This window comes from Sturnus vulgaris, chromosome 3 (genome assembly GCF_052056855.1).
Source record: "Sturnus vulgaris isolate bStuVul1 chromosome 3, bStuVul1.hap1, whole genome shotgun sequence".
In the NCBI taxonomy this organism is placed as follows: Eukaryota; Metazoa; Chordata; class Aves; order Passeriformes; family Sturnidae; genus Sturnus; species Sturnus vulgaris.
Genome location: NC_142245.1, coordinates 55,444,174 through 55,461,052, shown reverse-complemented (window position 1 = coordinate 55,461,052; position 16,879 = coordinate 55,444,174). Strand labels below are relative to the sequence as shown.

The 16,879-nt window shown below is 41.8% G+C and overlaps 1 long non-coding RNA gene across 2 annotated transcripts in view; it reads right to left on the bottom strand.

The window, feature by feature from the left end:
- The window catches only part of LOC148224348 (uncharacterized), a 217,296-nt gene that overhangs the window by 186,321 nt on the left and 14,096 nt on the right, over positions 1 to 16,879 (bottom strand). The window contains exon 1 of one of the 2 annotated variants that reach the window (XR_015802416.1): positions 4,567 to 4,683. The exons of the other annotated variant lie outside the window; for it this stretch is intronic. This is a non-coding gene — a long non-coding RNA (uncharacterized LOC148224348). Of the gene's footprint in view, positions 1 to 4,566; positions 4,684 to 16,879 lie in introns of those variants that run through there. 2 annotated transcript variants of the gene reach the window in all.

The following is a 16,879-nucleotide window of genomic DNA, read 5'->3' as shown; positions in this document are numbered from 1 at the left end:
TTTTAGAAGAGTCAAAATGATGCAGGGACTTTGGCTTAGACATCTCAGATTTCTTTTCTCCCCATGCACAACATTCCACAAATCCTGTTGCTTATCAAATCATGCATTAGGTGAGAAGGCTATAGCATTAGATCATAACCGGTAGAACATCTCACATGATCATCTGCAAGATTAGTCTGTCACTCTGTTTACTATTGGAGCCCCTTCTTTTATGACAACCTCCTTTGCCATGCCAAATGTTCTTGAAGACCTCTTTTTTCACTCTCCAGTAGCTGCCTGCAAGGCCCAGCATGAGGGGACAGACTACAGGTTACACACCACATCTCAAAGGAGTGAGACATAATGAGCATAACAAAAATGTGCTACCCACTAGATCAGGTTGCTCAAAGCCCGGTTCAGCCTGGCCTTTAACATTTCGGTTGTGGATGTGGGGCATCCACAACTTTCCTAAACGACCTGTTCCATTGCCTCACCAACTCCACAGTAAAGAATTTCTTCCTAACGTCTATTCTAAACCTGCCCTCTTTCAGTTAAAAGCCATTCCCCCTTGTCATAACACTACATGCTCTTGAAAAAAATACCTCACTAGCTGTCTTGTAGACCCCCTTTAGGTATTGAAGGATGAGCTTCTGCTGTCCCAGAGCGAGTGTAAATGAAGAGCCCTAGAGGACCTGTCCACCTGGGACTAACCCATGAGAAAGCAAGAATGAGGAAGGGTGGTCAGGAAATGTCCTGCAGTCCTCTGTGATGCCAGGACTAAGAGGAATGAACAGCAGGACAAAACCTGCACAACAAAAGCCTATGAGAGCAGCTGAAGGATGTAATCAAAAAGTGTGGATGGATGCATGGATATCCAGAACACACTAAATATTCTAAAACCTGATGAATGGAGCTAAAGGAAATCAAGTGCCTGATGATTTTGAAGAGATGAGGCCTGAAAAATGGGTGGAGGAATAGCATAGAATTGCTTTTCAAAACACTAATTGACAACTGTTAAGAGTAGTGCTGCACCTGGTCCGCGAAGACTCCGGTATCTGTAACTGCATGGGGTAATCATTTCATGGAAGTCTGTATTCTGTAGGAATTGATGTTGCTACCAGAAAGTGTTAGTATCACAATCCATCATGTCCCAGAACAGTCCAAGATTTTGTTTTCTGGATGCAAATCAAGTCAAGGGTTAAGATTGGCTCTTATATTGACATCACACCTAGCTTTACAAGTTCTTAATTGCTCTTATTTATTCCTGAAATAAGAAGAGATCATAGGAATTCATGATGCTCAATGTGTGGCACAATGGGGTGTACACACCCTTTCAGTGCAAACAGTGATATCTCCAAACAATAATGAACAAGTAATCTATTTCATCTAGAGATCACATCTTAAAAATGAGAGCTCATGGAGGGATCCTGCTGGACACTCTCAGGTCACCATCACTAAGGTGATGTGCTTTGTTCAGCAATTTGTCCAAAGACTCTGAAGCATTTTAAGGGCTTTATAAAAGGAAACCGGTTTTAAGCCTTGTTATGTAGCAACTGTAGTCATCTTGCTTTACTCCTTAGATCCCAGTATATCAGAGAGAAAAAATTAGAGACACTTTAAGGGAAGGGACAGCAGAAATAACAATTTGCAATTCCTCTTCCAGAAATGTATTTAAATCACAAATGCTGACATTTTACTGAAATTATACTTTTCCAGTAGAGGGAATGTAGAAGAAAGGAGGGCTGACCCTTCCTGTCTTGGATGATAAATATTAAATCTACTTGAACTCTAATAATTTACATAAGTTGAAGCAACAAACAGAAAAGGGCTGGTTGAACCTAAAAGAACTGGAACATTTCTCAGTGCTCTGGGAGCCCTTTCTCATTTCAGTGTGGCTCAGTGTCCTTGGCAATATTTCTTACTTTCTGAAGATGAAATACTAAAGCGATTCAGCATTTTGCTACAGTTGCAGAAAAACATGGGAAAGAGGCAAGTGAAAATACAGGAGCAGAGACTGCCTTTTGTTATTACACTTAAGTTCTACTGTCATGCATTTCAAATTCAAAGAGTAGCATCAGTAGCTAAAAGGAAAACTCACTCCAGCACCTACAACCAATCAGAAATATACAGAAAAAAACATCTGAGGAGAAATACACAATCTTTATCAGAAGAGGGATGGCCACCCTTAAATACAAACAGGGAAGACAGATAGCTGACCCCTCAAATACATGGTCAAAAACCTTTCATTTGTTGGGAACAGTAATGACTGCCTGAATACGAATTAACTCTATTGCATGAAACTGAATTTCACATTTACCACTGCCTTAGAATGAAAAGAGAACTTGTCCTTAGAGTGTTTCTCTATGAAGAAACTTCTCTATGAATAACCATAGCAAGATTCTAATTTTTAAGGCAAAAGACCTAGTGAGATATGGAGCCATTGTCATTCCCACAGCAGTAATTTACCACAGGACACATACGAGTGTCAGTATATCCCTCAGGATTGGTCACTGAATTAGGGTACATAACATCCTGACATTTTCTCCTGAATGGTTCCCAGGAAACAGGAGCATGGGACTATGTAAGTTTGCTGGGGAGGCGCCCAGTATGGGAGTATCAGTTTGGTGTCCGCAGCTGTGGACTGGAGGGACTGGAATAGCAGTGGGTGGCTGGCAGGGTGAGGGAGTAAGTGGTTACTCTGACACTATCCACACTCTTCATTATCATTCTACATTCACAGCTCCTGCCTTCTATGAACACCAATCTTATTTATGACACATCATACAGCCCCTGCAGTGAGTGAGAAACTCCAGCCCTCAGTGTTTCAAGAAAAACTGCCTTACACTGCATTAGCATGCAAAATGAATGAGGCGGGAGACCAGCTCCAGCAGCTCCCCAAAATAATATGCGACAATCTAATTAAACTTTATTGTAACTATACAAGCGAGGAAACAGAATTAAGGCTGGGTAGGCAAGCTCAATTTTGTCATTTCCTTAGCCTTTGAGTGTTTGCAATTTGATAGTCTTGTCATGTAGGGTTTCTAATAGAATTTTGTGCATTTTTAGAAAATAAATTAAATTATGAACTTCTACATGGTTCAGCTTCTGCTAGCCTAGCAAACTAGACCAAGGCAAGAACTTGTGCAACCAGCTGGGTAAATTCACTGCCTCCTTCTATGCTGGCCTTTCAATTGTCACTGTCTAGCAGAGGAGCTCACCTTTCTTCATCCATGCTTTATTGGTCAAAGAGAGAGAGAGAGAGATTTTCTCTCTAGAGGAAAGTAGAGATGAGATCTTGGTAGCACATAGCTTGGTACCTAGAGAGCAGAGTCCACATTCACAAAAAAACACCCTGTGACTACCACCCAGTGACACTCAAGGGCACAAGAAGAGACGAAAGATATTGCAGAATCAAACACCAATTCATCTCCAGATCTGTGAGAACTGTTAAAATTACACCGTTGGAAGTATTGTTTTTTAAGAGATCTTTGTTCTTGTACCTATCTCAGCTTACACTTTCCAATTAAAAAATTGTTTCTGGGCTTGATATCAAATGCTTAAAATTGCAGCCAAAAACATAAGCAACTCAAAATAACCCCCTTATAATGGAAACTCTTATACAATCTTCACACTGCTACGCCTGGAGTACACTGCCAATAAGATGCCTAAAAAGAGGGAGAGAAACTCAGGGTGGGAGTCAAGGGAAGAGGAATTAGACTGAAAAGGAATGAAAGGGAATCCCACGAGGAGCCAGCAGAAAAGCTCCAGACATTCTGGCAGTTCTAAGAGTTTGTTCCAGGTGGCAAAATAGACACTCACTCGAGGGGGACTTTTGATGAAAAAGGACTGGGGACTTCAGGGCACGGGCCTTAGGAGACCTGCAGTAACTCTGAATCTCTGCTGTATTGTCTGCCACAGCATATGATTAGCTTCCTGTGCTGTAGCGCATTGTAAGGCACTTTATAAAGCAATGAATTACACAGCTGAAGTGGAGTAACCACATGCAAGCAAATACGACAACCATTATGCTCTCAGCAACATCCCACACACAGCCATGAACATTTGCATTAGTGCCAATTAATCTGAGGTGGTACAAACTCAGCCAGGCATAGGATTTGTTCTTTGGTGTGAAGGAGGAAGGGAGGGGAGAAAAATATCCTTTTGTCTTCAGAGAGGAAACATCTGTAGGAGTTTTCAAGGGCTCCGGTGACTTTGTTGAGCATGGAGCGGGGGAGCGTGCTATTGAGTGCTTTGATCTCACCAGCAGGTGACACTGCAGCAAGTGGGAGCAGCTATAAAAAGTTTGAAGCATTCTAGGGACAACTCACACAACCGGCACACAAATGTGTTTAATGCGTGTGACTCACAGTTGCCGAGAAGTGGGAACATGCGGCACGGGCTGGCCTTTTGGTTTCAGCTTTTCGTTGTGTATTAATGTCTTCCTTTTTCCCTCGCTGCCCCCCACCACTGCTCTCAAATACTGGGGTGAAGCAGAGTCAGGAAGGGCGATGAATCTTTTAACCCTGCCGCATGTGGAAATGCATATGACTAAAGCACAGCCAGGGAAAACTGTTCCAACAGCCCTACCTCTCGCTGAAGTCAGCAGGAAAGCCATATCCTTTACCGTCAGTGCCAGCAGAGGAGCCTACCAAGCACTAAAGGGGCATTGTGCTTTTCCAGGTCCACATTTTCAACCAGCCACCCTGCACAAGAAAATGATGATGATGTTTGTGAAACGTGGGTTTTCCTGTGATGCATTAACACAGAAGAAAGCAGATGAAATACTTAAGAATTAATAACAGATTTTACCTCTTGTACCTCTCTGTTCTGGCTGGAACTACCGGGAGGACTGACCCTACATAACCCTCAGTTCCAGGACCTGTGTTATTAGGTCAGGAAGATCAACCTACTTCTACATGATGGTCCAGTTCCATAAAGTAAAATCTTCCTGCAGCTAGACATCCTATGCACAAAAATTCACATGTGCTATCTTACTAAGCAAGGCTTGCCCTGCAGGTTCTGGTGAGGGCTGTGGCTATGATATCCTGCTAAGGGCAGAGTGAAGGTTGCTTACTTTGTCACTCAGCAGTTCCTCAGGTGCAAAGGGGATATAGGCAGAGCTGCCAAATTTTGTTTAGCTCCCTGTGTAATGCATTAATTTTGTAAATGGATTAATGAACTGATTTGCCATTTTCAAGACTATTTGAATGAAGCTGTCAGTCTTTCTGCCACTCAGCTGTATTGCCCAGTGAAGGTATCCTGCTCCAAAGAGCAATAAGAAATTGTTCCCAAATCCTTGCTGCTGCACATAGGGGAAGCCAAGAGTCCTCCTAAGAGAGTCTTCAGAGAGTCTGCACACTATTTGCAAGATATGATGTGAGGCTGCAGGGCACTGGCAGGCATAGGCGGGTACCCACGTAGGGTTTAATGCCAGAAGCATTTGTAACAGCTTGCACTGTCAGTCCTGCCAATGCATGGCTGCTCTGCTCCAGGTGTGCTCTGTACAGAGAGAGTGGATACCTGGTGCTGGCACCTGGCACAGTGCAGCCGAAGTGAATATCTGTTGTCTGCTTGAAGTGCATGTGAATGTGTTAAAAACCAGCTGGAACGTGTCAGCCAGTGACAGAGGTGCCAACACCAGGGTGCTGGGCAAGATGCACAGCCACAGATGAGTCCAAATGGCCCCACAAAATGCTGACAGAAACACAAGAATTCAATGCTCAAAAAGCGTCTCTAAGTGCTTCAACTTAAGCAAGCAAACCAAAGGATATGAATAGCTCTTCCGTAATATTTTTCACACGTTTGGGAACGTGGGGGATTTTAAAATTTTTTTTTAATCTGAACTAAAATGCTGTCGAGCATTAGAACTATTTTTGGAGAGACAGAAGCAGTTTAAAACCCAATCATTTAAACAGTATACATTCGCGGCACTACACCTCCTCCTGTGTCCACTGCAAGTGCCTTACAATCACACTTTCTCATTGATGCAGTTACACAGTCGGGGCACAATGACAAGGATGAAGAAATTCAAAGCTGACTCTGCAGTGAAAGCAAACACCAAGCACAAACCACTCAAGAACCCACATTTCTTTTGACTGAGAGCCCTTGGAGACGTTATTTGCGATCTATAGGTATAAAAAACAAATTTAAAGTGTGACTCCTCTACGGCAGGTGTTCCCTCATTGACTAGAAGATATACTGATGGACTCCAGACTCTTTAGTTTCCACTGTTCAGATGTACCTTGCAATTTCTAATATGTACACTTAAGTGGACAGGTGAGGCTGTATTTACATCCATGTACATTAAACTATCAGCATTACAAAACCGCAGTGGAGATTGCCTACCTTTCAAGACCAAGAGAGAGAAAGAAAGGGGCAAACTGCAAAAGGGCCAAGCATTTTCTCCTCTTCATCACTCCCACTTCCTACATGAAAGATTCACTGGCAAAATTTGCTCAGAAGTTGTGGTTTTTTGAAACAACACTCTCTAGTCACATAAGCAACACTTTATTTTTCCAAGTGTAGTTATTTAGTTTCTTCACATTTGAATTTTCATGTCACTTCTCTTCCTCTCTGTAGTTTTTGCTTTTTTAAACAGTGTGAACACATTCTGTAATTATTGCTGACAGCCCAATGTTTAATGGTGTTGAGCGTCTTTTATGGCACAGTCAGACATTCGTTTAGGAGACAGCTGTCTCTGCTTAAAAAGTTGCTACCCCTTAACTCTTTATCTCTGCCCCCACGACTCAGACACGGCAGCTGCCCGTACCTGCAAACACTTGAAGCAAATCCTGTTTCCCTCCACCCTGCAGCAGCCTGAAAGAGCCCACGGATTCGGTTACTGCACCTCAGCAGAGGGGAGCGGGAACAAATAGCTGATCAAGCAGTAACTTGTTAAACCACCACAGCTGTTTCTCAAGCAAACATCCGACCGTACCCTCGGAGCCAGCGCGGCGCACGCGGTGCTGGAAGGGGAGAGGCTTCCGAAGCCGGGAGATGCTGTGGGAACCATCCCACATTCCTGCCCTGCCCCGGCTGAAAGCCAACCGCTGTGCTGTGACCGCGGCTGCTCTGCAGGCTCGCCCGCTCCTCTCCCAGCCTCCTCCTGGCCCTCGTTCCTTTTCCCCTGCCAGTGCCAGAAGTACCATCGCGTACTCAAAGCGCGGCTGAACTTCCCCAGCCGCTTTCATCTGCCGTTCCGCGGGAACACGGCTGATATGGCATGACTCCCAGCTGTTTTCATAGAAGGCTGGCCCGGGCAAGCACAGCTTTAGATAGCTTGGGTGTGACTGACTACCTGGTACACAAGTCAGGAGGTGATTTGGTTGGCTCCAGTCCCAAGCAATGTGAAGTAACACAAAACTCATCTATCACCGTGCAGTACTTACCAGGCGAACCTTCACGAAGAGAACTTGCCTGACCTGATAATACAGTATTACCCCCAATAATTATGTAATTCAACACTGGTGCCGATTACCCACCAGGGAAGGGGACGGGGGGGAGGGCAATTGCAGCCATCTGTTTTTGTTTGCCTGAATGTTCCCATAAAAATGTTCTCAGCGTACATCGCGCTCGCAAGCGGCAGCCTTGAAAGGGCGTTGGGACACCACTCTGCGGGGCAGTGCTGTGCCACTCCGTGTGATGTCAAACTACACTGCTGACACTGCCAAATTGCTGTATCTTGAGATTTTTGAACTATAGCAAAAGAAGAGGACTGTGTGAGAAGCACACAGTCTCCTCCTTTGCTGAACAGAAAAAGCCTAATCCCTTGCTGCAGTCTTTTATATTGCAACAAAAGCAACTAATACATTTTTGTGTTATCTGTACCCTTGCTCTGCACTTCAGTGAAGTTAGTTTAGAGCAATTAGTGACTTTCCTGCACTGTCTAAAATAGCAGGCACTTTCTAGTGCTCTTTCAGCTTACTTGCCAGAATTACTTTTTTTAAATTAATTCCTCCATTGTATCAGTACAGTAGAAGACGGGCCTAATACTTTCATCATTTGTAAGTCAGCATATGATTTTATACAATTTACACAATGCCTTAAGAAATGAAAGCATACCTGCTGACACTGTTCTATGCAAATGTTTTGCAGGATTTTCCTGTACCATGAAGGCCAAAAAAGGACCACCCTGACCATCTTATCCAGTCTCACCTACCATACAGATGTGGCTTGAGTAGAGCAAGTCTTGACCTAAACAATTAATGACAGAGAATCCACCACATCCACCTCCCTTAACGTTAAAAAGGCATTTCTTCCACCCAGTCTCTGGGTGTGGGGAGAGCTCAGGAGACACATTTTCCACCCCAGAAATGCTTTGTGCATAATCATGCTTCCTGTCTGTGATACAACAGAGGAATACACCATTGCAACAGATTCCCCATATCCTTTCACCTTTCATCACTCTTGCTTCCAACCTTGATCTGGGAAGTGTTACACTCAAAACTACTGTTAAAAGGTCTTTTTGACTCAATACTGGTGAAAATTTCAGAGAAAAGACAATATTCAGCTTTTAAGAAATTGCTCCTATAATACAGAAGTATGAAATTATGCTAGTCTCTTCTCATCTGGTTTTGAATCATCCCAGAGGGTTGTGTGGTGGAGATGACATTTCCCTTTCAAATCTGCTGGATTTTTCCATTAAGTTCTATATAAGTTTTTCATCAGTTTGCTACAGCTAGACTCAAACTTCACAGCTTTCTCCCTTCCAGAGGAGGAAATTAATACTTTCATTTAATCAAATTGCCAAGGGAGATGCTATGAAGTCCTCTTAAGTATGATAAAATAACCCAGTAACATTTGCATTTATAACTGATATTCCATTGTGAGAATAAACATTTGGAAACAAGATGATTTTAGAAATAAAATCCAGCAAGTAGAACTCTGCAACGAATCATCTTGAAAACCCTGACACCATGAAGTGCTCAGGGCAAGGACCCCATGCTTCCACCATAGCAATTTTGTAGGTAGCATGTGGTGAATATTAGTACTGCTCTCAGCTGTGCCTGAGCATTTAGGAGTATTATCACAATAAAAATCACCAGAATCATCACAGACCTTTCTAAAAGCTATGGGTTTCACAAAGGAGAAGCTAAAAAGCTCCATGGGTATTCAGTTTATTCAGCAGAACAGCTAATAACTGATCCCGCAGTCCTTATTCAGGAAAGAATCTTATTCCTAAGGGGAATTCAAGTGAGCTCCATTAGCTCAAATGCTCTTCACCAAATAACCAGTAGCCCCAGAAGACTGGAGACAGATAAAAATGTTCCTTCGTAAACCTAGCTGCCAAGTGGAGTCAGCTGAAAATTTTCAAAAGGAATTTCTACAAGGGCTTAAAATCAAAGCAATTTTTGTCTGAGTGGGATAGCAAAATCAGATCTCGAACAAGGCAAAGAGGCATAGCAACTATTTAACAGTATTCTCACCACCCTTTTGTCTAAAAATCTCAGTATTGTTCAGGCCATTGTGCTTCTGTATGGGACTGACAGAAACTGTATTGCTGGTCTTGGTGTCCGGTGCAGAAATCAAATACCATACCAGATAAAAATAGGTTATAGACTATGTTATATATGTTTCTTACTGTGTTATATACAATATATTCCTGCAGTATATGGAAAGATGACAGCAACACTGTTGCAGGACATTTAGGTTCATTAGTATGGTCAGCAATCGGGGAAAAGGCAGCTGGAGCTCAAACATGAATGAAGTTGGTGTGGTTAAAGCAGCACATTTCCTGCCTTGCTGCTGTACCCACTCCTTCCATTCCCAGTCATGCAAGCACACTGTTGATTCCACTGGCTGAAAAGGTAAAGAGCACTCTTTTCCAGAAAGTTGCAGGATTTAGTAATAAAGCTGTTCTTCAGAGACTAAATTAACTATATTTTTTTCCCAGTGCATCATCTTCAATGTGCAAATTAGCAGGAAACAGTCATGTAGGCCAGTCAGAGATGAAAAGAATTCTCCAGACCTTACAAGGGTGTCAAGTGCAGTTCACAGAGAGCAAAATTAATGCCACTAGAGATGGCCAAAGTTCACCTACGAGCAATTCTCTGATGGGTGATTGCTTCTTCCATTTTGCTTTTACAAGGTTTAAGGTGCATAGGTAAAATATGATCACAGAGTGACTGAGATGTTTTTATAAGTGTGGACAAAGAAGACAATTTAAAATCTTTTCTGAGGTGTGTATAATTACAAGTGCATTTCAGATGTTGTTAATATGCTTAGGTGCTTAGGGAAAGCAATCTTGTATGAAAGATAACCTTTTAATAGGTTACTTTATTACAGCAGCACTCAGCTTCACCACTATATTCAGGGTTGAGTTGGCCTCCCATGTTTTCTACAGGTTTATTACTTAGATGTAAAAAAATCATTTGAATTGAATATTCATGCCAGCTAATAAAATTTCTATACTCATTTTCAAAAGTAAAAAACTGGTTAATCTTTTACAGATACAAATATCTACTGGCTAGGAATTAAAGAAGAGTTTTGAAAGTAGGGGGGGGGTTTGTTTGTTTCTTGGGGGATTTTTGTTCCTTTCTGGCAGTCACCTAACTTCATAACCACTTCTCTGTAAGAAATATATTTGGCAAACCATTAGCATATATTGATTAGTTATTACACAGGAGAACTATTTTTGCAGAGAATTTTTTTAACTTAATCAAAGCTTGCATTAGACAACAGATTGCAAAACCACCAAAGGAACCATTAATAAAAGCCTTTTTAAAAAATTAAGTGAATTTAGTGTTTATGAAAACAAGAGATCAGTGGAGTTGGCCAGCACCAGCGATGCACAGACTTCCTGTGAAGCTTTGCCAAATACATTATGGCAATGAACTAAGACTTTCTTATTATTTCAGCCCTGAATCCTCCTGTTGTTCAGGACAAACTTCATGGCACGCTCACGACATAGGACAAATTTCCCAAATTGCATTCCCAGTCTGGGCACCAACATGGTGCACCTTAACAGTGCAGCAGTCCTGCAAGATGCCAGTGGCCAACTCACGTGACCACAATTTGGCTCTTTGCTGTTAGCTATGACTTCAGCTAGAGCTCGAGGCCAGCTTCCCAGGACAGCTTGGCAAGCATGCATGCACTACATCATGTGGATTCACAGTGGTGCAGTTACAATACTTGATAATTCAGTTCTGCAGAAAATCCTGCTCACCTCTCTCTCCCAAGCACTCTGTTTAAAGTCAAGTTGGGCTGCTGGCACACGTAAAGTAAGCAAAATTTTGTTCTCAAGTTCTCTACTTTCTGATGACATGACTTGTCTTCTGTACAAAAAGGAAACAATACCTTTAGGACATTTACTGGCACTCTTTAAAGTGCTTTTGGTTTTTAATTTCTCTTTTCTATTTGCTCTGAGAATCAAGTATTTTTAAAAATGGGTCCCTGATGATGATCTCAATTTTTTGCACCTGTGTTTTGAAGAGTTTAGTGAAGACCACCAAAATACTGCCACTTAAACACTGGCTCCTGAACATGCACATGCCTTCACTGAGATATCTTAAGTTTCCATAAAAACAGTGGCATTACCCGCCTTCATTCAAGTAAATTGATGATCATCTGCCTGAAGGCAATAGTGCGGGGGCCCCTCTTGTCACATGTCTATATCCTGAGTGTTCCACATGGTCTGCCTCTCTGGATTTTCTTCACTTCCAAAGTAAGGATGAGAGTAATGTTTCTCTATTTTCCAGAGCCATTGCCATCACTGGTGCTGCAGAAGACTCTTGTGTGGTGCTCAGACACAACAGATTCCTGGCACACATACAAGCACTTTACATAGATGTTTTTACCCAGTAACTTTTTGGCCAAGAAAACACACGGTAGGTGCATCCCCGCAGAGCTTGTCTTTTCAGCTCCTTGCAAGTGTCCAAAAGAATCACTGCTGAGTAACTTCTTGGCTTCTTTACCTCAAGAAAAATATGTGCCCATGTGTCAATACACAGACCTACCATACAGGAGATCACGTGAAGGCTTTTAACATGTATCATTGGTGGCACTGTAGAGTTTTCATATGAGTAGTGTAATATGTTATATGGCACTCCAAAGGATCCATTACATTCCACCAAAAGAATTTCACTTTTTACACAAAGGTTTGGCATGATTAATGATCTGTTACGGTCTATTGATTAAATATTACCTGCAACAGAATTGCTTAAATACATATTTACAAGATAAACTAGAACAGCTCACAGTCATTACAGTCTTTGTGGTAATTAATAGGAATGTTATGTAAATACACATTTAAGTGATTTATATAATAGGGCTCCAAATAAGCTGTTATAATCTATCATGCTGTAATGAATTAGCTCCTTTACTGTAGGTAGGTATCTGACCTCTACTGGAGTATGAAAGACCTGCTTATATGTCTCACTGTTCTTGCCTACTTTCAACGGAAAACCATGCCTGAAAAAGCTGCCACTGGAGAGCAAAAAGAGAAAAAAAGTGCATTAGATATGGAGGTAATAGTAAAACGGCTCTCAAAAAGTTCTATAGTCAGCTTGGCTACAGAATGAATTAATATCTCTTTGACTGCCTTACCTGCACCATCAGCAGGTGCAGGAAGGCTGCAGAAAGGTTAAGCTGCCAGGCAAAGAGTATGCTGCACATGGAGAGGCTGCCTCTCCCTTAGGTGCCTTCCCTCCCCTACTCTGGAACACAGCATTCAGGTGGGAGCAGAGACACAAGAATGAACTTGACCTAAATCGTCTGAGAAGTGTGAGGACCATCCAACTGGGCTGGGCATGGGAACAGACCTGGACCCAAAATCTGAGAGGGAAATTGCTAGTATGCCATGAGGCACAGCTGAGCCACAGCCCTGATGCTCATAATGCCAAAGCAATGGGTAATCTGCACCATTCTTCCCTAGTGCCTAATCCAGACACAGGTACCTCACACAGTTCTCAGGATGGGCAGGGGAGAAACTGTCTTTGGAAAGGCACTAAACACAGGGGTTTTCAGACCTGCCCCCCAAATAAAGAAATCTGAGGAAATCGTAAGTTATCACGGAATAGATGCTGGAATTAATTTTCAATTATATGATTTGCCTTCAATTTGTAATTGTTACAGCTAATTGTCACACTCTAGATTTTCAACATGTCAGAAAAAAGTTACTTCTGCTAGTTTTGGAGAGTCTTCTTCACTTCAGTTTGGGAACAGCTTAACATGCAATGATTTGATTAAAGCGGGCTCTCAGTTACACCCATGGCTTCTTAGGAGTCTATTTTTCTTTGCTTTATTCAGAAAAGGGAATAAAATTATAGTCCATTCCAGGATTTCATATTGTTATTTTTAATGCTTTCCCCTTCAAAGTGTTCCTCCAACACACATTCCAGACAAAGCAGTCAAGCTTCCTCTGACCTCACAGAGTGTAGAAAGAGAGACTCGATTCAGCTATTACTTACCTTGATGAAGCTATCTTTCATATGTTATTCAACTCAAGAGGCAGTGTCTGGAACAAAATCATGAACATTATTTGTTAATGGAAATTGGACTTGGAGGGCCCCCAGATGTTCTATGCAGCTACAGGTCTCACAGGCGCAGAGGACATAGCACAAGCATGTTTTGGCATAGTAGAGACACTCCTTCATTCCCCAAGACAGTGAACCGAGGCAGTTCACCTGCGTGGCAGTCTGCAAAGAGACCCTGAGAAGATCCACAAGATCCACACGTCTTTGGGTGTGCAATGGAGCCTTGGAGACATTTCTGCCTAGTGACAAGGACGCATGACTACATGCACCCACCAGCCATGGCCTACACTGTGCTGTGGATTTGGAGGCACAGAAGGTGCCTGCTCTTGTTTCAGGTCTCCAGATGCAGCTCTTGGAGCAGCTTTGGCAGGATGAGGGTGGTCCTCCACACAGCCATGTCTGAACTCATCTGAGCTAACCCTGGTGGGGGCAGGTATGAGCCCTCAGCCCGTAGGCAGCCACTAATGAAATCCATTAAACTGTCAACATTTAGGGAACACTGTTCTACAAAACCACTTAAACATACCATGCAACAGACAGCTGAATTAGGCCTGTCTGCCTGTGTGGAGTCAGAAAGAGCCATGGTACTCTTCAGGGGATTGAAAACTACTTTGCAGAGCAGAGCCCTGATTTTTTCCTTTTATTTGTAGCTATTATTCAAATGTACCTAAAATGGACAAGTGCATCTTTATTTCCTTCAGAGTAAAAAAAATTTAAATCTTGATATCAAAGACAACCACCACCATTCAAAAAAGAACAAAAACTTGACCTGCTGATACCAAATGGACTTGAAGAAGTAATTTGAACGAAGGGGAGAGACACCAGCAAACAGGACAAATGCCTGCGTGCCATTGGCGCTCCAGGGCAGGGTGTTTTAAGATGCTCAGAAAGATGTCAGAGCCCATTGCAGGTAACAGACTGCAATGTAGCCAGCCGGTGTGCAGGAGAGCTGAGCTCAAAGAAAAGAGGATCTCGGGCCCCTGAGGCCACTGGCAGCTGCTGTGCGTGTGTGTGTATGTGCCACAGACTGACAGAAATGACAAACCGAGTCGGAGAGAGGCCAGAGCAGCTCGAGTGGCTCTGCAAGAAGCCCCGCAGGGTGAGCAGGGGTGTGCTGCTATCAGCACGGGCTGCTAAAGGAGCAACCCAGCCACCTCCTGCTTGCTGGAGCTGAGGGATTGCAACTTGACCAGTAGGTCATGTTCAGTAGGAGATTCGAGGTGTGGGAGATGATTTTGAGCATGAAGGGGAAAAAAAGTGAAAGGAGTGTTTACTGCCTTTCCATTTTCTGCCCAGCAATACGACAGATATAACAGATCCACTGTCTGAATATATTAGAGGAAGTTGGTTTCACAAAGGCTGCCTCTCTTGTGGTCCATCTACTACTGGAAAAGACATGGGGTGTTTTCAATGAACTTCCAATAACTCCAGGAACATTTTGGAAAGTATGTTGTATTTAGACAGATCTTTTGCACTGTTCTGTTTCTGCCACTTCTCATTCATATAAACCTATATACACAAGAAAGATTTTTACACTAATCTCATTACTGCTTATTTCTTGACATGGAGCCATAGTTTCCCATCCTGCCCAAACTGGACCTTCATCTGAGGAGCTTCATTTTCCTGGAAGGTTTTGGATTGGAATTAAGAGAGGGAAAGGTGACTATTTAGACAAAGAATAGGTATGATAAAGAAAACACAAGACAAACTCCAGTGGAGTTCTCATCCCCAATTAAATCTGTGTCCATAGGAGAATGAAAGTCATCAACTAGGAACAATCGGTGGCCCAAGAGAAAAAAGGGTTTTATAGTCACTCACAGTCCCAAGAAGCATTCAGTCCTACAAACCACCACTTCTGTGACATCACTGTCATTCCCTCAGCAATGAACAGGGATGTCATAAGACAGGCATTGAAACAGCAGATATATACAAAATAAACAGTCAAAACAGGTAAACATTGAAATAAACCCACAACCAATTTTCATGCAAATTTCCCTAGTTATAACAAATGTAGAAAGGGGAAAGCAGAAAAATAAATGATACATCCATACAATTGGTTCTAAATAAAATGTTTTTCAAAGCTTACCCAGAGACATCACTGACTCTTTAATGTCTGCTTTTCCACTAATTTGTATCCTGTCAATTTACAAGCTATTTCAAACACCAATTCTATTTAATAAAAATGCAAAGCACAATGGAGAATTTATGTAAAGAGGGTTGGCAAAATATCTTTGTAGAACATTTTGGAAGGAGTCATGAAATTAAGGAATTAATAAATTGACATTTTAATAGTTGGGTGTAACTGGGATATAGCCTTACCAAAACACTAGGCCTGATATTTTATTAACACATAAATACAGGTAGAAGTGAACTTTACCAGAGTAAAATAGTTTCAAGTCAACTCTATGGTGGAAGCCTCCTAGACCATTAAAAAAAATCCGTTAATCATTGCTTATTATTATTATTATTATTCAACAGTAGTATCATAAACAAAATACTTTTCATTCAAAAATCATTAACATTTTAAAAAAAGAATGCATCATTATTCCTAGGGCATGAGTGTAAGATTATGGTCTAATTTTTGAAAAGACTCCACTAATAGAAAATATCTTATCAAAGTTAATGTTTAAAGCTAAAATGACCTAACTGGTCACAAGGCTTCTTGGAGTACAATAGAGAAAGAAGGAAAATTAGATTTTCCTCATGATGGATGAGTTTAGGAAAGCCCCAAGGGAATTACTGCCTGATGTTTTTCAAAAGATTTGCTTTTTGATTTCATGATGGTGGACAAAGGAAGGCTATTCAGAGAACCCACTTCCACTCCCTGCCTGATTAAGCTGCCCACAAGACTATAGTGCCCCATTCTTTGGGTCCCTAAACTGAGATTTTTGTGCTAGATTGAAGTCAGCCCCAGCTGACTTAAGCCAGCAGACATTTCAACCAAAGAATCCCTTCCACAAATATATCATGACCACACACAATGTTCTGGAGATATTAAGTTGGCAAAAGAACAATACTTTCAGGTTACAGAGGTCAAAGGTACATTAAAAGTACACAAATGGGTATAAGTAATTTTAGGAGGTATTAAAATAAACTCCAAACATGTTGGACATTGTAACCAACTGATCATCACTTCTAGAAAGAATTGCTAGTCATTTACTAGACCTTTAGCAACTTTATATGTGTAGAGTCTTAATGTAACCTGTAGTTTATGCAGCTTCAAATTTTTAAAAATTAACATCATAAATTCTCTTCCCAGCTCCATATTTAATAAGTAATAGGTCTCGTTTTCCAGATTGCTGAGTAGTCTGTAATTCTATTCACTTCACTGGGAGCCGTTGTAGACTCAGCATTTTCCAAAGCAGGCTAATTATTTAGTTGCCCAAACATGATATAAAAAAACTAACTCACAGTTCACTACTACAAAA